Genomic DNA, 25,803 nt, shown 5'->3' on the forward strand with positions numbered 1-25,803 from the left:
TGTGACCTTGTTTCTAAAGTAGAACATCATCGTTTCTAAGTTACTGTGATTGTCTTAAGTCAACCACTGAAGTCAGTCATACTTAAGATGAAAGGAATTAAGGCTCTGCCTTTTGATGCTAGGAGCATTAAGAAAATTGGAGGCATATTTTAGAACTACCAGATGATTGATTCATAGTCCTAATAGGGCAGGTCTTGATAACCCAGGGTAATATAAAGAAAGAGAAAAGCTCTTTTCTAACCCATTTCAATAGGTTTTGTTTCTCTTCCTTCTTGATCTTTTATTTCATTGTCTGTTTTCTAAGTTTTTTCTATCTAAAAATTTTCTTAATGATTTTTTACTGCAGTTTTATATAGTTCATTCTTTCTTTGGTGGTATCTCTAAGTCTTGGGTTAGTAATTGTTGCCAGAAATTCAAGTTTATTAACTATCTTTGTGGAATCACACTCATTTCTTTATTATAAATATACAAAAACAGTGATAAAACTCATGCTGTTTTTGTTTGTATTATAAATATTTACTTATGAAACTTACCTTCCCTATTTTGTTGTTGCTGTTCAGTTGCTCATATCCGACTTTTTGCAACCCCTTGGACTGCAGTGCGCCAGCTTCCCTGTCCTTCACCATCTCCCAGATTTCCCAAACTCATGTCCATAGAGTCGGTGATGCCATCCAACCATCTTGCCCTCTGTTGTCCCCTTCTCCTCCTGCCTTCAATCTCTCCCAGCATCAGGGTCTTTTCAAATGAGTCAGCTCTTAGCATCAGCTGGCCAAAGTATTAGAGCTTCAGTTTCAAAATCAGTCCTTCCAATGAATATTCAGGATTGATTTCCTTTAGGATTGACTGGTTTGATCTCCTTGCAGTCCATGGGACTCTCAAGGGTCTTCTCCAACACCACAGTTCAAAAGTGTCAATCCTTCAGTACTCAGTTTTCTTTATGATCCAACTCTCACATCCATACATGACTACTGCAAAAACCATAGCTTTGACTATGTGGACATTTGTTGCCAAAGTAATATACACTGTCTAGGTTTGTCATAGTTTTTCTTCCAAGGAGCAAGCATCTTTTAATTTTTTGGCTTCAGTCACCATCTTCAGTGATTTTGGAGCCCAAGAAAATAAAGTCTGTCACAGTTTCCATCACTTCCCCATCTATTTGCCATGAAGTAAAAGAACAAGATGCCATGATCTTAGTTTTCTGAATGTTGAGTTTCAAGCCAGCTTTTTTTTTTTACCTTCATCATAAAGCTCTTTAGTTCCTCTTTGCTTTTTGCCATAAGGGTGATGTTATCTGGATATTTGAGATTATTGATATTTCTCCAAGCTTTCTTGATTCTGGCTTTTGCTTCATCTAGCCCAGCATTCTGCATGATGTACTCTGCCGGGTGACAATAGACTGCTTTGAAGTACTCCTTTCCAATTTTGAACCAGTCCATTGGTCCATGTCTGGTTATAACTCTTGCTTGTTGGCCTGCATACAGATTTCTCAACAGGCAGATAAGGTAGCCTGGTATTGCTTCTCTAAATTTTGGATTTGTGAGATTTCCTTTAATAGATTGATTTTCACTGGCTATTTCTTGAGGAATAATATTTCCTTAAAACAAGTATAGTAGATGTTCTATCAATATTTCTTGAATAGTAGCAATATTTATCCAATGAGCAATTCATTATTTCCTAACTAAGGCTTTATAAATTATTGCCAATGCATTGGTAATATAGAGCACCTAGAATTTCCCAAACCTAAAGCTCAAAACTTCTGAAATCTTAGAGCAATGAACTATAACAGTGACAAGTGGATGAGTCTAGAAATGTCAAGTGGTTGGGAATATATTAATGGATGTTCAGCCTAATGAGCTTTTTAAAAAGCTTGTGTTGTGAAATCTTAGCTGCAAGGATTCAGTGTTAGTTATAATACTTGAAAATTATATGTATCTTAATTTTCATTGTTTAAAGATATCTGCCAATAAGGGGTGTTTCCAGATCACTTGTTTTACATATTTGTCTCTGCTGTGACTGATTTCAGCATATTCAATATACAGCATAGCATTTTCTCAACATTATACTGTTGGAAGAAAATTAATATGGAATTTTATAGGTTCATTTTGTGTTTAAAACAGATTTGAATACTCAACAGAAAGCATATTTAGTATTTTATTTCTCATATCTTACATACTCCAGGTTTTTCGTATGGCATCCAAATTGCGACACCGTTATGTAGCCCAGTGGTCAAATTTTTTTGTAGTAAAGTTCATGAACTGAGTACTAGTAAGGCATTTCCTTTCTAGTACACACTCAAGTCTCCAAGAAGTATTCCAGAAGTCTGCTTGGTAATAATGTTTTATTGTCATTTTTAATGCCAAGTTCATGCACATTTTTTACTACATTGCCAAATTATATATTACAGTTCAGACAGAGGTTTAAACATTATATATTCCAGATTGCAATTCACACAGTGCTGCAAACAGCATTATGCCTAGTGCAGCTGTCATAATGGAAGTATTATAAAGTATTGTACAGATATAAAATGTAAACTTAAACTCTGCAAAATCCACAGAAATTTAGGATGAGTAAAAAGGAAGTTTTACTAAAATGTAGTAGTTAAATATATATATATCTAATTTAACAACATATATTTATAGAGATTCTATAAGTATTTATCAGCCTAGTGTATGCTTCATTCATTCATATATCAAATGCCAGCCATTGACTACATCCTGTTAAATTCTGGACATACAACAGTGAATAAAATAGCTAAACTCCTCCCCACATCTGCTTATATGCTAGTAGGAGACAGACTTTAAATAAATAAGCATGTAAATATATCACATGTCAAATACTGATAAATTCTATAAAAGATGATAAAACTGGGCAAGAAAGATTGGGATTTCTAGAGAAGGAACTGGGGAAAGTATCTTATTTTTCTTGTGATATGATGGGAGGTTCTCTCTTATGAGGACATTTTTGAGCAGAGACATGAAGAGCTAAGGACTTGAGCTAAACACCAGCGTTTGGGTCAGTATTACAGGGACTTTGTGGGTTATTGTAAGGTCATTTAATTCTTTTACAGATGTACACCTTAGGAAAGTTTGAGATTAATAGCACATTTGAGAAGATAATGGAGTTCCCATGTAACTATTCCTCAATTTCCATTCTTATTAATCTCTACATTAGCAGAGTCCATTTATTACAAGTCTTGAAATGATATTCATACATTATTCTCAACTAAAGTCTATAGTTCATTCAGGTTTTTTCAGTTTTTGTAATATTCTTTTTTGTTGATTTGTTTCAAAATTCCACTCAGGAGATCACATTCCATTTAGTTGTTTTGTCTCCCTAGGTTCCTGTTGTCTGTGTAACTTTCTCAGACTTATTTTCTTTGTTTTTCTAGCTATGTTGGGAGATAATTGACATATAATGTTCTATTAACTTTAAGGTGTACAATATGATGATTTTATACATGTATATATTGTGAAGGGATTACCACAATAAGGTTCATTAACACATCCTTTACTCCACATCATCACCTTTTTTGTTGTAATGGTAAGAACATTCAAGATTAATTTTCTTAACAGCTTTCAAGTATACAATACAGTACTGTTAACTATAGTCACCATGCTGTACGTCAGATCCCCTGAACTTATTCACCATATTAGAAGTTTGCCTCTTTTGACAACACCACCTCAGACATCTCTCAGATATATATTTTTTAATGTTATTGGAGTAGAGTTGCTTTACAAAGTTGTTTAGTTCTGCTGTTCAGCAAAGTGAATTGACTATACACATACACATACATGTTGCTGTTTAGTGGCTAAGTCATGTCCTACTGTTTGTGACCCCATGGACTATAGCCTGCCTATGGGCCTGACTATATAGCCTGACTATAGCCTGGCCTATAGCCAGGCTCCTCTGTTCATGGGATTTCCCAAGCAGGAATACTGGAGTAGATTGTCATTTCCTTCTCCAGGCTATCTTCCTAACTCAGGGATCAAACATGTATCTCATGCTTGACAGGCAGATTCTTTACCACTGAGTCACATGGGAAGCCTATATATTTGGATTTCTTTCCCATCTAGGTCACTGTAGAGGGTTGAGTAGAGTTCCATGTGCTATACAGTAGATTGTCATTAGCTATCTATTTAATACATAATAGTGTATTTATGTCATTCCCAACCTCCCAGTTCATCCCACCCTCCCTGCCCCCCACCTTGGTGTGCATATATTTTTCTCTACCTCTGTGTCTTGATTGCTGCTTAGCAAATAGATGCATCTGTACTAGTTTTCTAGATTCCACACATACGTGTTCAGTTAACTTCAGTTCAATTCAGTTGCTCAGTCGTGTCCGACTCTTTGTGACCCCATGAATCGCAGCACGCCAGGCCTCCCTGTCCATCACCAACTCCCGGAGTTCAGTCAGACTCACGTCCATTGAGTCAGTGATGCCATCCAGCCGTCTCATCCTCTGTCGTCCCCTTCTCCTCCTGCCCCCAATCCCTCCCAGCATCAGAGTCTTTTCCAATGAGTCAACTCTTCGCATGAGGTGGCCATACGTGTTAATATATGATATTTCTTCTTTCTGTCTTACTTCACTCTGTATGACAGTTTCTAGGTTCACCTGCATCTCTAGAAATGGCTCAGTTTCATTCCTTTTTATGGCTGAGTCATACTCCATTGTGTATATGTGTCACAAGTCCTTTATCCACTGCTCTGTCAATGGACACTTAGGTTGCTTCCATTTCCTGGCTATTGTAAATAGTGCCGCAATGAACACTGAGGTGCATGTATCTTCTGGAATCGTGGTTTTCTCTGAGTATACGCTCAGGAGTGGGATTTCTGGGTCATATAGTAGCTCTATTTTTAGTTTTTTAAGGAACTTCTGTTCTGTTCTCCATAGTGGCTGCATCAGTTTACATTCCCACCAACAGTGTAGAAGGGTTCCATGTTCTCCACATTCCCTTCAGCATTTATTTTTTGTAGACATATTGATGGTGGCCATTCTGACCATTCTTTGATGGTGCCATTTTGTAGTGTAGGTCTCTACTGTGAGTTGATGCTTTCCTCATGATGAGATTGCAATTATGTTTGGGGGTAGGAGAACTGGAGAAGTACAGTGCTTTTTTCATTGCACTGATCGTGATTAATGACTATCGATGTTGACCTTGATCACCTGACTTAGGGAGTGTTTAGGGACTTTCTTCTGTAAAGTTACCCTTACCTGCTTTTTTGTTCCATTCTACACTTAGGAAGGAAATCACTATGTTTACCTCACACTTAAAAATAGGCAATGATGCTCTCCCTCCTGATGATAGAGAGCCTACATAAAGAATTTAGAATTCTTCTACATGGAAGATTTGTTTCTTTTCTCTCATAGGTTTATTTGCAGAATCATTTATTTATATCAGTATAGACTCATGATTTGTATATTATGCTTTTTATTTGGGTAAAGTTGATTTACAATGTTGTGTTAGTTTCTGCTGTACAAACAAGTGAATTGTCTCTGTGTGTCAGTTCTCCCTCTCCCTCCCTCCCACCACTCCCCCCATCCTCCCATTCTAGGTGATCACAGAACACCAAGCTGAATCCCCTGTGTTATACAGCAGGTTCCCACTACTTATCTATACTACACATGGTAGTGTGTATATGTCAATCCCATTCTTCCAGTTAACCTTCCCCCTCCCCCCCCCCAACCCATGTCCATTCTCTGTATTTGTGCATCTTTTTCTGCCCTGTTCATTTCTATGATTTTTATAGATTCTACATATATGCATTAATGTATAATATTTGTTTTGGACAACAATCCAGTACTACCCTAATTTAGTTTCTTACTCTGTGGCATTGCTGACAATTTGAAGCTCTTTCACTTGGCTCTTGTGTCCCTTTGATGTGCTGCCATCAGTGTTGATGTGTTTGTGTGTGTATGTGTGTTTAATACTTTTGAGGATTTCCTTATTTTTTGACACTAAAAGCTGTTCAGTTTCATTTTGTATATTTCTAGGCATTGTCCTCAGAGAAGGCAATGGCACCCCACTCCAGTACTCTTGCCTGGAAAATCCTATGAACGAAGGAGCCTGGTAGGCTGCAGTCCACGGGGTCGCTAAGAGTTGGATATGACTGAGCGACTTCCCTTTCATTTTCACTTTTCACTTTCATGCATTGGAGAAGGAAATGGCAACCCACTCCAGTGTTCTTGCCTGGAGAATCCCAGGGATGGGGGAGCCTGGTGGGCTGCTGTCTATGGGGTTGCACAGAGTCGGACACCACTGAAATGACTTAGCAGTAACTTAGCTTAGGCATTGTCCTAGAATCAGTTATTTATCCAAGGAGCTATGGTTCAATTAATTCAAAAATAATATTAGAAAACAAGATCTGCAGGCTAAATTAAACAAGTTCTACTGAAGTATCATTTCTTTATGCCCTCTCAGCAAACATATCAAATAAACCTTTATGTATATACTAATCCATATATATTTATATAAAATATATACATAGCAACCTACATCTATATTATACTAAATGATGTTTTCAACTCTAATTTCTGTCTTACTGATGTCTCTAATATCTGTTCAGTATCACAGGAATCATTCAAGTCTCCTGCCCCTGAATTTATGTAAATTTCTACTCCAACAGGAAGCCAGATAGGGTCTTACTATCTGATATCTTTATACTACCTTTTACTTCATTTTTCAATTCCAGTACACATATTTAGAAATATCAGACTTTTTAAGCAGTATCCCCCTTATCTAAAGTACAGTGCTTTGGTGAAGTCCGTTTGCCTTCAATCTTACATATGTTTCTTATTTCCAAAGTTACTTTTTTCAGGACCTCCGCCCTCAGCCCTCTCACTGAGGTTGATCATACATTTGTAAATAGAATGACATACTCTTGTCTCAGTCCACATTGCTTCCTGGGATATCTCTGCTTCCTGTTCCCCCCCACCCCCACTCCTTACTTTGCTAACATTAAAGGTGCTATAAACTCTACTGGTTTTAACAAATGCAATTCCCCATTTCACCATGACAACAGTATCATACAGAATAACTTCACTCCCCTGAAAATCTGTTTTCCCCTTATTTATCCCTGTCTCCCTCTCCCCACACTCCAGGCAATCACTCTCTCTATTGTTTTGCCTTTTCAGAATATCATATAAATGGAATCGTACAGCATACAGCCTTTTCTAACCAGCATCTTTCATTTAACGTATCCATTTGTGGTATGATAACTCATTTTCTTTTGCTGTTGGATACTAATTCCATTGTATGGATTTATTATTGTTTATTCATCTATTGAAAGTTATTTTGCTAGCTTCCAGTTTCTGACAATTATGAATAGAGCTGTAAAATATATCAATCAAGTGTGAAGGGATAGACATCTTAATATTGAGTCCTTCAATCAATGAACATAAAATATTTCTTCATTTATTAGGCTATTCTTTGCTTTCTTTAATCAAACTTTTGTAGCTCTCCACCTGTTGGTATTCTACTCATTTTATTAAATTTATACCTGAATACTTCATCTCGGCGTTATTATAAACAGTATTTTACTTTTAGTATCAAATCCCAATTGTCCTTTCCTGGATGAGAGAGCAATTGACTTTTGTTTGTTACTTCATTCATGTGAAATGGAGTGATCTCCCAGGTCATTAGTTCCAGAATGGTTTTTTTCCCCTTTTGATTATTTGTGTTTTGTTTTTTTTTTTTCCCCACCTGGACAATCATGCCATCTGCAAATAGGCACAGTTTTATTTATCCCTTTCCAATCTGTATACTTTTTCTTTCTATTTTGTATTATTTCATTAACTAGGATTTTCAGTATAAGATAGAATAGGAGAGATGAGAGGTGATATTTTTACTTGGAGTCTACTTACAGACTGACTTAAACTAATTGATTTTAATGATAAAACAGTCTTGGGACATGGAATAAATTCTACTTTGTCATGGTATATAATTTTTCCATGTGTTGTTGGATTCGATTTGCTAATATTTTATTAAGGATTCTTTAATCTATGTTCATGAGAGATGCTGGTCTATAGTTTTCCTTTTTAAAATATATTTATTGATTTGCGAATTAGAGTAATACTTACCCATTAAAATGATTTAGGAAGAATTTCCTCTGCTATTGTTTTCTGGAAGAGCTTGTAGATTATTAGTATGGCTTTTCCCTTAAATTTTTGGATCAGACACTTTTTTGGCAAATTACTAAATATTGAATTAATCTATAATAGTTTGCACATAATCTGTTTATTTCTCCTGTGTGAGTTTTGGTAGTTTGTGTTTTAAAGGAATTGACCAAGTCATCCAAGTCATCAAATTTGTGGGCAAAGAAAGTTTTATACACTGAATTATGTCCTTGTTAAAATTCATATGTCCAAGTCCAAATCCCCAGTACCTCAGAATATAAACTAATTTAGAGATGAGGTCTTTAAATAGGTGATTAAGTTAAAGTGAAGTTTTTAGGGTGGGCTCTAATCCTATATGACTGGTGTTCTTATTAGAGGGGAAAGAGAGAGAGAGAGAGAGAGAGAGAGAGAGAGAGAGAGAGAGAGAACGAGAGAACAGGGAAAAGACCATATGAGGATACAGTTTTAAAAAAAGAAAAATAGTGGCCATATTCAAGTCAAGGAGAGAAGTCTCAGAAGAAACTAAATTTACATTTTAACCTTAGACTTTCTAGCCTCTAGAACTATGAGAAAATAAATCTGTTGTTAAGCTACCCAATCTGTGGTATTGTGTCATGCTAGTTCTAACAAAGTAATACAGAAAGGTTTATAGAATTTCTTAATTACTCTTAATGTTCATGGATCAATAGTGATGCTCACACTAGTCCCAGATAAACCTCTAGCAATACATCAAAATTAAATTTAGCCTTTTTTTCAATAATGCTCCAGTGCCTTTAGGTCCATGTAGCCTGATCTCTGGAGAAGGAAATGGCAACTCACTCCAATATTCTTCCCTGGAGAATCAAATGGACAGAGGACCCTGGCAAGCTGCAGTCCACAGGGTCGAAAAGAGTCAGACACGACTGAGCATCTAAGCACAACCTGACTTCAGGTGTGATTTTCTGTATTCATATATTTCTCTAGAGATTTTAAGGTGGTGGTTTGTCCTGCAGCTTCAATTTCTTGTTGCATCCAGTGAGAGTTACCAACTTTTAGTTGGTTCTATATTTTCTTATTAGTTCTATCAGGTTTGTTGGTAGAGTTTTTATAGTTTTCTATACATAATGTCATGCGGATTTGCAGAGATTTTAAATTATTTTGATTTTGATGTCTTTTTTCTTGTTCAATTACTCCGCTCAGGACTTCCAAGTTCTATGTTGAACAGAAGCACTGAGTGGGGAGTTTTTCTTTTATTCGTGATCCTAAGGAATAGTTTTGTTTTTCAGCACTGAGTATCATTTTAGCTGTGGGCTTGTCACATGAGTTTTATTATGTGGAGATATATTCATTAATACCCAATTTGCTAAGAATTTTTGTCGTGATAAAAGTAGGTAGGAATTTCAAATGATACCTGTAGCATGTTTGCATTTTTTCAGTCATGATCATATTTATGGAAGCAGACTGGGTTGTAGGAAAGCAGTTTTACATATTGGCACTTAATAGTAATTGTATTTATGAATACATCAATGAGCAAATAAAATTGTTAGATACATTAGATTATATTTTGAATTTATTAATCCATTTTCTTTGATTAGTCACTTTCTGGTGTGATTTATAGACTATTTGAAAAATATTTGCCATAGAAGTTCTTTCACTGATTTTTATAGTTCTATCTACAAGTGGATTTTGATGACTTAGCTAATTTGGAACAATTAATTAAATAATTTATGAAACAAACCTAAGCATGATTTATTACTGCAGAAATTTTCGGTGATTTTTAACTAGGTGAAAATGTGAATTCCCAAAAGAGATCTAGTTCACTACATTTTTTAGAATTATATGGCCGAGGAATTCTTCATTCAGAGATATTTGTGGAACTAGTGTTCTATAGGACACAGTTGAACAAACATCTATTAAGCAAATCAGAGTATTATCACCTGTTTTTTATTGTTAGGACATTGAACTTATACAGAATCTGATGCATATATTTAATTGCAAAAGTAAGATAACAATGAAAAAGACAGTTTCTGATTGCTACATTTGAAACGTGGTGTTGGAGGAGACTATTGAGAGACCCTTGGACTGCAAAGAGATTAAATTCTAAAGGAAATCAATCCTGAATATTCATTGGAAGGACTGATGCTGAACCTGAAGTTCCAATACTTTGGCCGCCTGATGTGAAGAACTGAATCACTGGAAAAGACCCTGGTGCTGGGAAAGATTGAAGGCAGGAAGAGAAGGGGATGACAGAGGATGAGATAGTTGGATGACATCACTGACTCAATGGACATGAGTTTGAGCAAGCTCCGGGAGATGGTGATGGACAGGGAAGGCTAGCATGTTGCAGTCCACAGGGTTGCAAAGAATTGGACATGACTGAGTGACTGAACAACAGCAATCTATTGTTATATATTCCCAACTCTATTTTCCTCCCTCTGCCCAAAGTAAACCATGTTTCCCCTTTAGTTTTTATTTTTTTTTACTAATGAGAACCTCAAGGAATTCTACTCATATGAATTTTCTGGAAAGCAGTTATTCTAATAAAAGAACAAAGTGCCATATTTCATGTATTAGTAATGAATCCACAATTCCTGAAATATTTTCCCTTCAATAGGAAATTTAAAGCTCTCAAATGTATCACATTCTTATTTAAAACACATAAATATGTAAATATTTAACTTTTCCAATAACTAAGGTGATACATCAACTGATATTTCTTTTTCATCTCAAATAACTTGTATTTAACTAAAAGATAAAAATTTTACAAAACCTATAAAACACGCATGTGTTCGATTGTCCATTTAAACTATCAAGTTTATGGCTATCAATGTGCTTGTAGTATTCCCTTTTTACTCTTGTAATGATTTGGGATCAGTTACATTCCAATCCTTTATTCCTAATATTTATCACTTATGTCTGCTCTCATTTTTCTTTATTACATTGACTAGAGGTTGGATAATTTATTAAATTTTAAAGGCCCAGTTTTTTTATTTCATGGCTTTCTCTTTAGTATTTGTTTTATTTCATTTATTTCAAATCTGATGGTTCACATATTCATCTTATTTTGTTTGTTGTTGCTCAGTCATTCAATGGTGTCTGACTCTTTGCAATCCCATCAACTGCATCATGCCAGGCTTCCCTGTCCATCACTAACTCCAAGAGCTTGCTCAAACTCATGTCCATTGAGTCAGTGATGCCATCCAACAATCTCATCCTCTGTCATCATCTTCTCCTCCTGCCTTCAATCTTTCCCAGCATCGGGGTCTTTTCTAATGAGTCAGGTCATCGCATCAGGTGGCCAAAGTATTGGAGTTTCAGCTTCAGCATCAGTCCTTCCAATGAATATTCAGGATTGATTTCCTTTAGCATTGACTGGTTTTATCTCTTTGTAGTCCAAGGTTCTCACCAGTCTTCTGCAACACACAGTTCAAAGCATCAATTCTTCAGTGTGCAGACTTCTTTATGGTCTAACTCTCACATCCATTCATGACTTCTGAAAAAATCAAAGCTTTGACTATACTTTGTGGGCTTTTTGATATACTGTCTAAGTTTGTCATAACTCTCCTTCCAAGAAGCCCAAGAAGCAATTGTCTTTTAATTTTGTTGTTGGAGTCACCATCTGCAGTGATTTTGGAGCTCCCCAAAATAAAGTCTGTCACTGTTTCCATTGTTTCCCCATTTATTTTCCATGAAGGGATGGGACCAGATGCCATGATCTTCACTCTCTTCTTTCACCTTCATCAAGAGTCTCTTTAGTTACTCTTTGCTTTTTGCCATAGGGCTGGTGTCATCTGCATGTCTGAGGTTATTAATATTGCACCCTGAAATCTTGATTCCAGCTTGTGCTTCATCCAGCCTTCCATTTCCCATGATGTACTCTGCAAACAAGGTAGTCTTCTGTTTAACTAGTGTTTTTTTTTTTCCTCTTTCTTTCTCTCTTTTCTTTTTTTGTTACTGTTATCTGCTTTTTAAGAAAAAAGACTGTTTCAACACTTGAAAACCAATTGATTCATATCACTATATTAAGAGTAAATAAGAAAAGCCAAAATAAAATTTGAAAAATTAACCCACCAGTTTCCTCTGTCCATGGGATTCTCCAGGCAAGTATACTGGAGTGGGCTGCCATTTTTTTTTTTTTCCAGGGAATCATCCAAACCCAGGGTTCATACCCAGGTCTCCTGCATTACAGGCAGACTCTTTACCATTTGAGCCACTGTGGAAGCTTGGAAAATTAGAACAACCATAATTGTTTAGAGAAAAAATGCAATACAATTGATCTTATTCACTTTCACATTTAAGATTCAACTAAAAATTCAGAGGCATCAAGAATAGCAAAATATGAATGTGTTTTTTGATAATATTAAGTGGGAAAATCTTTCCTTTTCTCCTTTGCCTTTTGCATTTTTCTTTTCTCAGCTATTTGTAAGGCCTCCTTGGACAACCATTTTGCTTTTTTGCATTTGTTTTTCATGGGTATGGTCTTGATCACTGCCTCCTGTACAATGTCACAAACCTCTGTCCATAGTTCTTCAGAAGCAGAAGATATTAAGAAGAGGTGGCAAGAATACATAGCGGAACTATACACAAAAAATCTTCATGACCCAGATAACCACAATGGTGTGACCACTCACCTAGAGACAGACATCTTGGAATGTGAAGTCAAGTGGGCCTTAGGAAGCATCACTACAAAAACAAAGCTAGTGGAGGCAATAGAGTTTTAGTTGAGCTATATCAAATCATAAAATACCATACTGTTTAGGCACTGCACTCAATATGCCAGCAAATTTGGAAAACTCAGCAGTGGCCACACGACTGGAAAAGGTCAGCTTTCATTCCAATCCCAAAGAAAGGCAATGCCAAAGAATGCTCAAACTACCACACAACTGCACTCTTGTCACACGCTATCAAAGTAATGCTCAAAATTCTCCAAGCCAGGCTTCAATACTACATGAACCGTGAACTTCCAGATGTTCAAGCTGGATTTAGAAAAGGCAGAGGAACAAGAGATCAAATTGAGAACATCCGTTGGATCCTGGAAAAAGAAAGAGTGTTCCAGAAAAACATCTACTTCTGTTTTATTGACTATGCCAAAGTCTTTGACTGTGTGGATCACCACAAACTGTGGAAAATTCTGAAAGAGATGGAAATACCAGACCACCTGACCTGCCTCCTGAAAAATCTGTATTCAGGTCAGGAAGCAACAGTTAGAACTGGACATGCAACAACAGACTGGTTCCAAACTGGAAAAGGAGTACCTCAAGCTGTATATTGTCACTTTGCTTATTTGAATTCTATGCAGAAATGATGGGCTGGATGAAGTAGAAGATGGAATCAAGATTGCTGGGAGAAATATCAATAACCTCACATATGCAGATGACACCAACCTTATGGCAGAAAGTGAAGAACTAAGGAGCCTCTTGATGACAGTGAAATAAGAGAGTGAAAAAGTTGGTTTAAAACTCAACATTCAGAAAACTAAGATCATGGCATTTGGTCCCATCACTTCATGGCAAATAGGTGGGGGAAACCATGGAAATAGTGGAGGATTTTATTTTGGGGGGCTTCAAAATCACTGCAGATGGTGATTGCAGCCATGAAATTAAAAGACCCTTGCTCCTTGGAAGAAAAGCTATGACCAACCTAGACAACATATTAAAAAGCAAAGACATTACTTTACCAACAAAGGTCCATCTAGTCAAAGCTATGGTGCTTCCAGTAGTCATGCATGGATGTGAGAGCTGGACTATAAAGAAAGCTAAGCACCAAAAATTTGAACTGTGGTATTGGAGAAGACTCCTGAGAGTCCTTTGGACTGCAAGGATTTCAAACCAGTCAATCTTAAAGGAAATCAATCCTGAATATTCATTGGAAGGATTGATAATGAAGCTGAAACTGCAATACTTTGGCCACCTAATGTGAAGAACTGGCTCATTTGAAAATATCATGATACTGGGAAAGATTGAAGGTGGGAGAAGGGGCCAAAAGAGGATGAGATGGTTGGATGGCATCACCGACTCAATGGAGATGAGTTTGAGCAAGCTGTGGGAGTTGGTGATGAATAGGGAAGCCTGGCGTGCTGTAGTCCATGGGGTCGCAAAGAGTCAGACACAACTGAGTGACTGAACTGAACTGACTGAAGAGGAAATATCTGTTTCAGAGTTTAGAATTATTTTGCCTTTTAAATGAGCATAATAAATAATACAGGAGATTTCCAGCAAACTAAAAGAATAAAGATGATGAAAGATCCTCCTGCTAGATTATATTTGACTTTTCATTAATTTCCACAATGGAAATGTTAACGCATTCCTAGTACTCTTGCCTGGAGAATCCCATGGATGGAGAAGCCTGGTAGGCTGCAGTCCATGGGATTGCGAAGAGTTGGACACGACTGAGCGACTTCACTTTCACTTTTCACTTTCATGCATTGGAGAAGGAAATGGCAAGCCACTCCAGTGTTCTTGCTTGGAGAGTCCCAGGGACAGGGGAGCCTGGTGGGCTGCCGTCTATGGGGTCGCACAGAGTCGGACACAACTGAAGCGACTTAACAGCAGCAGCAGCAGCAGAATAAATAGAGACAAAAGATAATTTCCAATAATAAAAGTAAATCAATAAAAATTTAAATTTTGAAATATGTGTGAAAGTTATTAATAATAAAATTAAAATATGATTAATAAATATATATACACATATAAGGATACATTTAGCAAAATATGTTAAAAACTTTACTAAATTAATAAAACTTTATTAAAACAATTCAGAACTCTGAAATAAAAGGACAAATATACTACTGCTGTTAAAATGAGCCTCAGTGAATAAATATATAAATTATTTCCAAATATTCAATGCTTTCATTTATTTCTTCTAGGACTCCAAAGTTTAATGGGATTTTGTGATTTGATTTCAAAATATCTATAGAAGAACAATGTCATGAATATCCAATAGATGAAATAGAGGTACATGTGGCAGAATTATGCCTATCAGATATGCTTTATTATAAACATTTTCAAATTAAGATAGATCTATAAATAAATGAGTAGAAAGTTATGAAAGTTAGGAATTTTTTTTTAGGATGTGTCTGTTGCATATAAGATGAAAAAAATGTCAGGGGAATTATTTCTCCATATGGAAATAAAAAATTAAATGAAATTTCTAACATTTTTCTGTCCATTAATACTGCTTGAATCATGTGAATTAAAGATGATTGTGAATAGCAAAATTTAAAAACTTTAAAGTTTGCATAAAGTATATTATAATTTTAATTCTGAAAACAGTTTCTTAAGTAAAACATTAATAACCTCATAGCTATTAATAATTTGAAAGATGCAATTAAAATATATTTTAAAGTGCCTATATATAAAATAGTATATCTCCTTCAAATGGGATGGCAGAATTAGAACATATGAAACAGCTAGATATTAAGATTATCTATCTACATCTATCTGTTCTTCTAATCTATGTATCTAATCCATCTCTATCTAAAGAAATCCTAAAAATTATTGAGAGAAAGCACACATCACTCAGAAAAATGTGTAGAATCTGTGGACAGTGAATTATAGAAGAGGAAACATGAGTGGATCATAGTGGTCATCTTTGGTACAACCACCAATTGTGGACCTATTTTATTCCTTTTCAGTTCTCACTCTACTATTTATAACAGCAAACACAAGGTCAGAGCCTTAGAAGAACCATGGTTATTTATCTGAAAATCCACCTGTTCTTTTATCATGCGCTGTTGTAAGACTGAGGCATCTAGAGGAAGAGATATGATGGAAGTAACATGTTCAAATTATGGGTTAATTCCTTGAAAGAGAGGATCTTTATCCTTTTTAGATTTGTCTTTTCCTAGAGTCCCTTGGACAGCAAGGAGATCAAACCAGTCACTCCTAAAGGAAATCAGCACTGGATGGACTGATGCTGAAGTTGAAGCTCCAATAATTTGGCCACCTGATGTGAACAGCTGTCTCACTCAAAAAGACCCTGATGCTGGGAAAAATTGTGGCCAGGAGAAGGGGACAACAGAGGATGAGATGGTTGGATGGCATCATCAACTTAATGGGCATGAGTTTGAGCAAACTCCAGGCAGTAGTGAAGGACAGAGAAGCCTGGAATGGTGAAGTTCATAGGGTTGCAAGGAGTCAGATACAACTTAACAATTGAATAACAACAACAAACTGCAATTCAGATGTCATGCTGGAGATCAACCTTCAACTAAGGCTGAGAGAAAGCCTTAAGAAATAAGGAGGTCACAGGGTAAATAGAGCCAGGATCCATGGATGACCTCAGGATACAAAACAACCTTCCTTCCTTGGGCTATCCACCTATCAAGTTTTGTCAGAAGGCAGCAATGCCCACCTTGTTGAGCCATTAGATACTTCTGTTATAGCAACACACTTTAACCAATACCAGGAATTGGAAGTGAATGAAAAGATTTTGGCACGCGTTATACTGCCATGAGAAATCACTTTGAAATAACAGGAGAGCTAGACAAGATACCTACAAAGCTTCAAAAAAAAAAAAAAAAGTCAAAGTATTGATATTTCTTTTCAATTCCTACTTGTTCTAGCAAGGTAGTACAAGCTGGATTAACAGACCAGAGCAGGGAAGGAGGGAACAGTACTTTGTCTGCAGTTGCAATCTAAATTAACTGGAAATCCACTAACATGGAGTCTTGCAGGGTTATAAAAGCCAGCTGCTTCTGTCCACTGAGCAGCCATTGATAAGATTATGGAGCTTACACATCAATGTGCTAGGACATGAAGTTGTAGCCAATCCAGCCGCAAGATCAGAGTATGTATGTTTCCTGTTCACTCATCCTGTTATTTCACATGGCCTTGAGGTGGCTGCCATTAAAATGAGTATAGATGTCAGTTAATAAAAGAGAGTCATCCAGGCTTGAGAACTAGTCTGGTTAGATGTCCGATTGTACTGTAATTTCTTTCCCGTGGAGCTGAATGGAAACAAATAAATCAGAAACCTCCTGAGTTTGGGGGAAAATTGTTTGGCCCAGAAAAACTTTAGCTTAAAAGCCTGCAATTGTTCCGGCAAACCTAACTCTGAAAATCTGAACTAATAACAGATTGGCTATTAGAATTCTGCCATATCAAGGAAGGTATAATCTCCACTGATGAAGGGAGTCTGTCACAGAGCTACTTTAAGGAAGTTAATCCAACATGGAGAAAGGGACGATTCGTGATACTCAGCAGGAGATTTTATAAGTGACCAGTGACTATGTTGCCTTTCTTTCCTTTCCACACTTACGTTATTATTGCATTTACCTTATACTTGAAGGGAGAAAGGTGGTGGTTTAGGGATGAATACCTTTGCTAGTGTATTAGTCTCCAAATCATGAGGATTTAATCTAAATTTTGGGCTAAAACTGTTTATCATAAAATGTCAGTATCACTAAACTGTAGTAAAATAGGTAGAAGGGAATCAAAAACAAGAGCACAATGAGGTGAGAGATGTCTGATGCCAATCACAAAATTCCCCACTGTCAGCCTCTTGATTTATAAAATCTGAGCAGCTGGGGAGGAATGAATCTACACTGAAAGAACTGAAAGCTCCAAAATTCTACCGTAAACGTTCAGGTGCTTAGCAGCAATATCAGTTTTGCTTATGCCAGTTATGACTACTTAAGCTGAACATCATTTCCACTTTCATAGATGTCTTAATCCAATAGATTCCAAGTTTTAGGTCTACATGTCATCCTTATGTAGTGAGCTGTCTATCAGATATAAAGTTGGAGGACCAAGGCACAAATCTCAGTTCTGTTATTAACGCATGAATTGAACTCAAGCAAGTTAATCTTCTAAACTAAATTGCTTCATCAAAACAATTGGATGATAACACTAGGTCGGATGGTAAAGAATCTGCATGCAGTGCAGGAGACCTAGGTTTAATCCCTGGATCAGGAAGATCTCCTGGAGAAGGAAATGGCAACCCACTCTAGTGTTCTTGCTCGAGAAATCCCATGGATAGAGGAGCCTAGTGGGCTACAGTCCATGAGATCAAAAAGAGTTGGCGACAACTGAGCTCATGACCCAGCGACTACCTAGCCCCTTCGATTTGTTGTAAGAATTAATTCATCTAACTCTTTCCCAGAGCTTTGCTATGAAAAATATTAGCTGCTAGAGATCCCCTTTGGGAATGGGTAAAGTATTGCATATCTTTGGTCCTGTTTGGCAATTCACGGTGGATGTTTGCCTAGAAATAAGCTTTAAAAATTCCTACCATATAATCGTGTTTGAATCTACTGACAAACTTTTTTTTTGCAAAACAGAGCACACATGAGCCCTCAATGAATAATTTGTTGAATATATGAATAAATAAAAGCTTCATTTTCATGGCTCATTAAGATCCATGTTGTCTGAAAATTCATAAGCACCATTCCAATAACCTGTTGATAAAATTGAGTTTATTGTTTGCCACAAAGGGACACCAACACTCTGACAGAGTCTTAATAGCCTATAGGAGTGTAGAAGCCAATTATGCATACAATTCAGTGTCACCGAATCTTAATGTGGTAATCATGATTCCAAAAGTTTGGCCTTTGTGCAGTGATGCCAAATTGAATCTTGGAGATAGAGTTTTGGGTGAAATAGAAAAGAATAGTTTTGATACTTTGCTAGCCAAAGGGGGACAGAGTGGGTTTTGTGCCCCTCAAAACTGTGTCCCAACCCAGAAGGATTTGATGAGTTTTACAGCAATGGCTCAAGGGGTTGCTACTAAGGATCAGGATGTCTGCAGAGCCTATACCCCTTTAATCTGGCTACAGATGGTCTGATAAGTTTCTGTGGTTCCTTAAGTCTGGCTTCAGGTGGTCTCTTGAAGACCTTCTTTGGTTTGTTTAATCTGGAATGAAGAATGCTAACATTTTCCATTTGTTGGGGATCATGGTAATCCACTCCAGCATTCTTGCTTGGAGAATCCCATGGACAAATGAGCCTGGTGGGCTACAGGCCATTGCTTTCCAAAAAGTCAGACATGACTAAAGCAACTTAGCATGAAGTTCTGTGAAGTGCTCGAAGACACTGTTTTGTTTGTCCCTTGAGGTGGAACTAGGACCTTGCCTCAAGGCTACTCTTTTATTTCTTGACTGCTCCTCTCTTGTCTCTAACATTTCCTCCATTACCTGATTAGCAGCTCTTGGAGTCTGATCTTTGGGACTCAGGGAAGGTCCTGGAGGCTGGAGTCTATTCTCCACAAACAAGAAATTGGGGACAGAAAGGCTTCAGTGCCCAGGAGTCCCACAGGGTCCTGTTTGGTTTCAATCAGACTATAATGTCTCATTTTTCCATTGCTCTCATTTTGCATGTAAATATACTTTGCACTATGAAACTGTTGGAAAATTCAGTGATCTATCTCTAGATTTCCTTTTATGCTAACCTTTGCAGCTCTCTATTCTGGGGAGTATTTGCATGAAAAAAAAAATGGCCATTTTAACTGCACAATAGTAACATGCTCAATTTGTTATTATTTGTCTTATTTTTCAATCTTTTATTTTTGATCATTTTGTGAAATCACAAAATAAATCATTAATGAAAATTTGATTATAGTTATCTCAAATGTACTATAAAACTCAGGATAATTTGGGGTCTTTACCTGTCAGTTTTTCTAAGGCCTGGTCATTTTACATTTTAGAAAAAGATGTTTAAGTGCAATATCCCTGAAACTGACTAAGGAAAATAACAATATATTTCAATTCTCTATCATCATAAGGTTTCTTTACATCTAATCTTGTATTTATTTTTAAAATTATTTTATTTGGAGCCTAATTACTTTACAATATTGTGGCCATTTTGCTGTACATTCACATGAATCAGCCATGGGTGAACATGTGTTCCCCATCCTGAACCCCTCCCTCCTACCTCCCTTCCCATCCCATTCCTCAGGGTCATCCCAGTGAACCAGCCCTGAGCACCCTGTCTCATGCATCAAACCTGTCTGGTGTTCTGTTTCACATATGATGTATTTCTAAAGGCATACAGTTTAGCTGCTTTAGCTGAAACAGTTCAGGCTCTGGAGGCTGGTCCACCTTACACTTAACTTTCCCAAAGATAAGATTCTGAGCCACCTCATCAATCACCCCCAGACAAGTTTTCTTCATTCTCTCATGTCCAATTTACTTTATGAGTTTATTGTTTAAAAAGTCTTTTATCACACCTGCTTCAGAAAAATCTTCTATAACAACTGTCAAAATTGTGATGCATTTGTTACTTTCCATTAAGTCACCCTGTATTCACATGAATGATGTTGGAAAGCTAACTGCTTCTCTTACTGTTGAAAACTGAAGTGCCAAGGTCAAGATGGGCTCTACTCAGGCCAAGTATATTGGCACTTGTTACTCTTCAGCATGTTTCTCCCCAGGAGGCTGGCAGGATATCACTGGAGAATTCTTTTCATATGGCTTCACAGAAACCAAGCTATGTCATTAGCCAGGATACACTGAAACTGTAGAACAAAATCAATACCTAGGCTTAAGATTTATCTCAATGATTGTGACTGCTACCTATTTGGATTTGGTGCACTTATACCAGGAATTGGAGTGTTTCCTTTGTTTTTTTGTGGGGGAAGATTTCTTATTTTATTTTTTTCCTCAAAAAAAATTATGGTAAAAAAACAATTCCACCTCTTTTCAGTATTGATAATAAATACTTTAGAGTCAAAAAACATCACATTCCATTACTTAAAGATAGATTATAAATCACCCAAGCCATTTCTAGTAGTTAAAGCAGAGTTTTGGTGCCTTTACTTGATCAAAAAAAAAAAAAAAAAAAAAAAAATGGCATGCTCTAAACTTCATAACTAATACTATTAAAAATCACATCATAGAGTGAAAGTACCACAGTTCCTGCATGAAGATATACAATTCATTGATCATTGTCTAGTCAATGGAAGTATTTTTTAAGTAGAAAGAAAATAATAAAAAATACCAGATACTAATATTATTTGACAATTTAATATTAAATGATTTGAAAAACATTGAAATTTGTTTTACACTGGATACTCAAAACAAATGGGTTCCATACTGTTCATAAAATTCTGAAACATAAGAAACTCAGTTATAAAGTAAAATATAATAATATAAAAATTAATGATTATACCATTTAGATATGGCATATCAAATAATTAGAAAATAATATAAATGAAAATGAAGTCTAAAATATAATAGAAACAAAATTATTATTTTAATATTTACTAAACAAAATACAAGTATTGAGATAAACCTTAAATAAAATATAAGGTATTAAAAAAAGGTAATTCAGTTCAGTTCATTTCAGGCACTCAGTCATGTCCAACTCTGTGACCCCATGGACTGCAGCATGCCAGGCCTCCCTGTCCATCACCAACTCCCAGAGTTTACCTAAACTCATGTCCATTGATTTGGTGATGCCATCCAACCATCTCATCCTCTGTTGTCACCTTCTCCTCCTGCCTTCAATCTTTCCCAGCATGAGGGTCTTTCCCAGTGAATAAGTTCTTCACATCAGATGGCCAAACTATTGGAGTTTCAGCTTCAACATCAGGTTCCATCCAATGAATATTTGGGACTGATTTCCTTTAGAATGGACAGGTTGGATCTCCTTGCAGTCCAAGGGACTCTCAAGAGTCTTCTCCAATACCACAGTTCAAAGCATTAATACTTCAGAGCTCAGGATTCTTGATAGTCCAAATCTCACATCCATACATGAATACTGGAAAAATCATAGCCCTGACTAGATGGACCTTTGTTGTCAAAGTGATGTCTCTGCTTTTTAATATGCTGTTTAGGTTGGTCATAACTTTTATTCCAAGGAGTAAGCATCTTTTTATTTCAAGGATGCAGTCTCCATCTACAGAGAATTTGGAGTGCAAAAAAACGTCTGCCACTGTTTCCACTGTTTCTCCATCTATTTGCCATGAAGCGATGGCACCAGATGCCATGATCTTAGTTTTCTGAATGTTGAGTTCTAAGCCAACTTTTTCATTCTCCTCTTTCACTTTCATCAAGAGGCTCTTTAGTTCTTCTTCACTTTCTGCCATAAGGGTGGTGTCATCCGCACATCTGAAGTTATTGATATTTCTCCTGGCAATATTGATTCCAGCTTCTGCTTCATCCAGCCCGAGATTTCTCATGATGTGTTTACATATAAATTAAATAAGCAGGGTAACAATATACAGCCTTGACATATTCCTTTCCCAATTTGGAGCCAATCTGTTGTTCCATGTCCAATTCTAACTGTTGCTTCCTGACCTGCATACAGATTTCTCAAGAGGCAGGTCAGGTGGTCTGGTATTCCCATCTCTTTCAGAATTTTCCACAGTTTATTGTGATTCACACAGTCAAAGGCTTTGGCATAGTCAATAAAGCAGAAATAGATGTTTTTCTGGAACTCTCTTGCTTTTTTGATGATCCAACAGATGTTGGCAGTTTGATCTCTGGCTCCTCTGCCTTTGCTAAATCCACCTTGAATATATGGAAGTTCAAGGTTTGCATACTGTTGAAGCCTAACTTGGAGAATTTTCAGTATTACTTTGCTAGTGTGTGAGATGAGTGTAATTCTGTGGTATTTTGAGCATTTTTTGGCTTTCCCTTTTTTAGGGATTGGAGGAAAACTGACCTTTTCCAGTCCTACGGCCACTGCGGAGTTTTCCAAATTTGCTGGCATATTGAGTGCAACACTTTCACAACATTGTCTTTCAGGATTTGAAATAGTTCAACTGGAATTCCAGCACCTCCACTAGCTTTATTCCTAGTGATACTTTCTAAGGCCTTGTTATGTACTCTTTGCACCATCAGTGAACAATGAAGTGTGTGGATTTGTATCTGGACTCTCTATCAATATTATGCTCTGTTGGTCTACATGACTTTTTATGTCAGTACTATACTGTAGTGTGACTTCATAATATATTTTGAAATTAGGATGTAAGTTGCCTCTAACTAAAGATTGCTTAAGTTATTCAGTATCTTTTGTGATTTTTCTATTTCTGTTAAAAAAAAAATGTCACTGGGATTTTAATAGAGATTCCATTGAATCTGCATATCACTTTGGGTAATATGGACATTATGTAAAAAGTCCACAGCTAGCATCATACTCAACAGTGAAAAGCAAGTTTTAGATCTTTAAGATCAAGAATAAGGCAAGAATGCCCACTCTACCACTTCTTTGCAATATAGTACTTGAAGTTCCAGCCAGAGTAATTATTCAGGAAAGGAAAATTTTAAAAGATATCCAAAACATAAGGGAAAAAAGTCATATTATTTTTAGTTTCTTATACATATAAAAATCTAAATACTCTACAGAAGAGAATGCTAGACCTAATAAAAGAATATTAATAAAGTTGCAGAATACAAAATCAGCATACAAATATCAGTGGGGTTATTTTACATTAATAATAAACCATTCAATAAAGAAATTAAAAAAAACAATTCCATTTATAATTACATCAAAAAGAATAAAATATTTAGGAGTAAACTTAATCAAAGATGTGAAAGACTTATACACTGAAAACTACAAATCATGTATGAGAGAAATTTTAAATGAGATGTGGAAAAACATCTTATGTTCATGGATTGAAAGATTTGATGTTGTTAAAATGTTCATATTGTCCAAAGGTAAACTCACTTTTATTTTTTTTTTATTTTATTTTTTTTTAGGGGATTTTTATTTATTTATTTATTTATTTATTTATTTATTTTTTAATTTTAAAATCTTTAATTCTTACATGTGTTCCCAAACATGAACCCCCCTCCCACCTCCCTCCCCATAACATCTCTGTGGGACTTTTAAAGTGTAACTAATAGTACTCGTATCACAGTATGATGTTGACATAATGGTTTATTAATATCCAATATATTGCATTTTGTAATTTAATTCCATGCTTTCTTGATACTCTTAATATAGAGACACAGATCTCCTGCCCTCTAATTAAGTCCAACACCTCTAGCACAATTCTATGAACTCTCTGTGATATATTCATGAATGTTCCTTCAAGCAATGTAGCTATATTAAAAGAACGATGTCTGAAATTTCATGCATAATCTGGAACTGTCACTCAATTGCCCCTGTCCACAACTGAAAGACTTCAGGTGCTATAAAAGTACACCACCATTTCCCTGATAGCTCGGTTGGTGAAGAATCCTCCTACAATGAAGGAAACAACAGTTCAATTCCTGAGACAGGAAGATCCACTGGAAGAGGGATAGGCTACACAGCCTAGTATTCTTGGGCTTCCCTTGTGGCTCAACTGGTAAAAAAAAAAAAAATCCTCCTGCAATGTGGGAGACCTGGATTCGATAGCTGAGCTAAGCCTCAGTCACTAGAATATGTTGTTATTTCTTCAACAATAGAATCTTAGTGATCAACTTTAATTATGATGTCTTGGACTTCCCCACACCCTTTAGTTTTATCATTCCGTTTTTTCTTTTGTAATCCCCAAACATCATCTTTTCATGAGGTCCTTTTTGCTTTATGGCTTCAGTTAACTTATAATGTTTAATTATTCATAAATGGCTTTTGTATATAGCCTTTTCTGTTGCTGTCATCTTTGACATATTTCATGTTTTTTTTTTTTTTTCAGCCCCAAACGTCCTAATAAACTGACAATTTCATTCCTTTCATTACTCAGTTCACATTGTGCAGAGAAGAACTGAGGTGTTCAGTACTATTTCTGTTTGTTTGGAAGTTTCACTGCCTAATTAATTCACATGATGCTGAGTAGGCATTAAATTGCCTTTATGCAGAACAAAGGTGCTTCCCAGGTGGCTTGGAGATAAAGAATCTGCCTGTCAATGCAGGAGATGCAGGAGATGTGGGTTCTACCCTGAGTCAGGAAGATCCTCTGGAGGAGGAAAAGGCAACCCACTCCAGTACTCTTGCCTGGGAAATTCCATGGACAAAGGTGCGTGGCAGGCTATTGTCCATGGGGTCACAAAGAGTCAGACACAACTGAGCAAACACGCACATACAGAACACAGACTTTAAGAGAGATTCTCTTAACTAGGGGCTATATATGTGGTATTAACCTTGATTTATCTATAATATAGCTGTATGGTTCTATGTTTTCTGGAATAGGTGAATAGATGATTGCCAGAGACAGTCTTCCTCTTCCTTGTTGTTATATCATTGATATTACTATCTGTATTAATTTGCTAGCGCCTGCATAACAAAGTACTATAGACTAGGTGGCAAAAATCACAGAAGTGTATTTTCTCATAATTAAGAAAGCTAGGAGAACAAGCAATGGCAGCCCACTCCAGTACTCTTGCCTGGAAATTCCCATGGATGGAGGAGCCTGGTAGGCTGCAGTCCATGGGGCGCTAAGAGTCAGACACTACTGAGGGACTTCACTTTCACTTTTCACTTTCATGCATTGGAGAAGGAAATGGCAACCCACTCCAGTGTTCTTGCCTGGAGAATACCAGGGACGGGGGAGCCTGGTGGACTGCTGTCTATGGAGTCACACAGAGTCGGACACGACTAAAGTGACTTAGCAGCAGGAGAACAAGATGGCAGAGGAGTAAATGAACATGAAGTACATCTCTCTCCATGGATGCATCAGGAATACACCTTCAGACACAGACGTGCATGCAGAACACCAGCGGAGAGCAGACAAGAGTACCTGACCAGCAGGAAAGAATATATAGAACCAGGCAAAACTTGGTAGGACAAAGGAACTAGGGGGAAAAACAGGAGTGTTAATAGGAATGGACCTGCCCTTAGTGGGTCAGG

The sequence above is a fragment of the Budorcas taxicolor genome, chromosome 16, assembly GCF_023091745.1.
Source record: "Budorcas taxicolor isolate Tak-1 chromosome 16, Takin1.1, whole genome shotgun sequence".
Classification (NCBI taxonomy): domain Eukaryota; kingdom Metazoa; phylum Chordata; class Mammalia; order Artiodactyla; family Bovidae; genus Budorcas; species Budorcas taxicolor.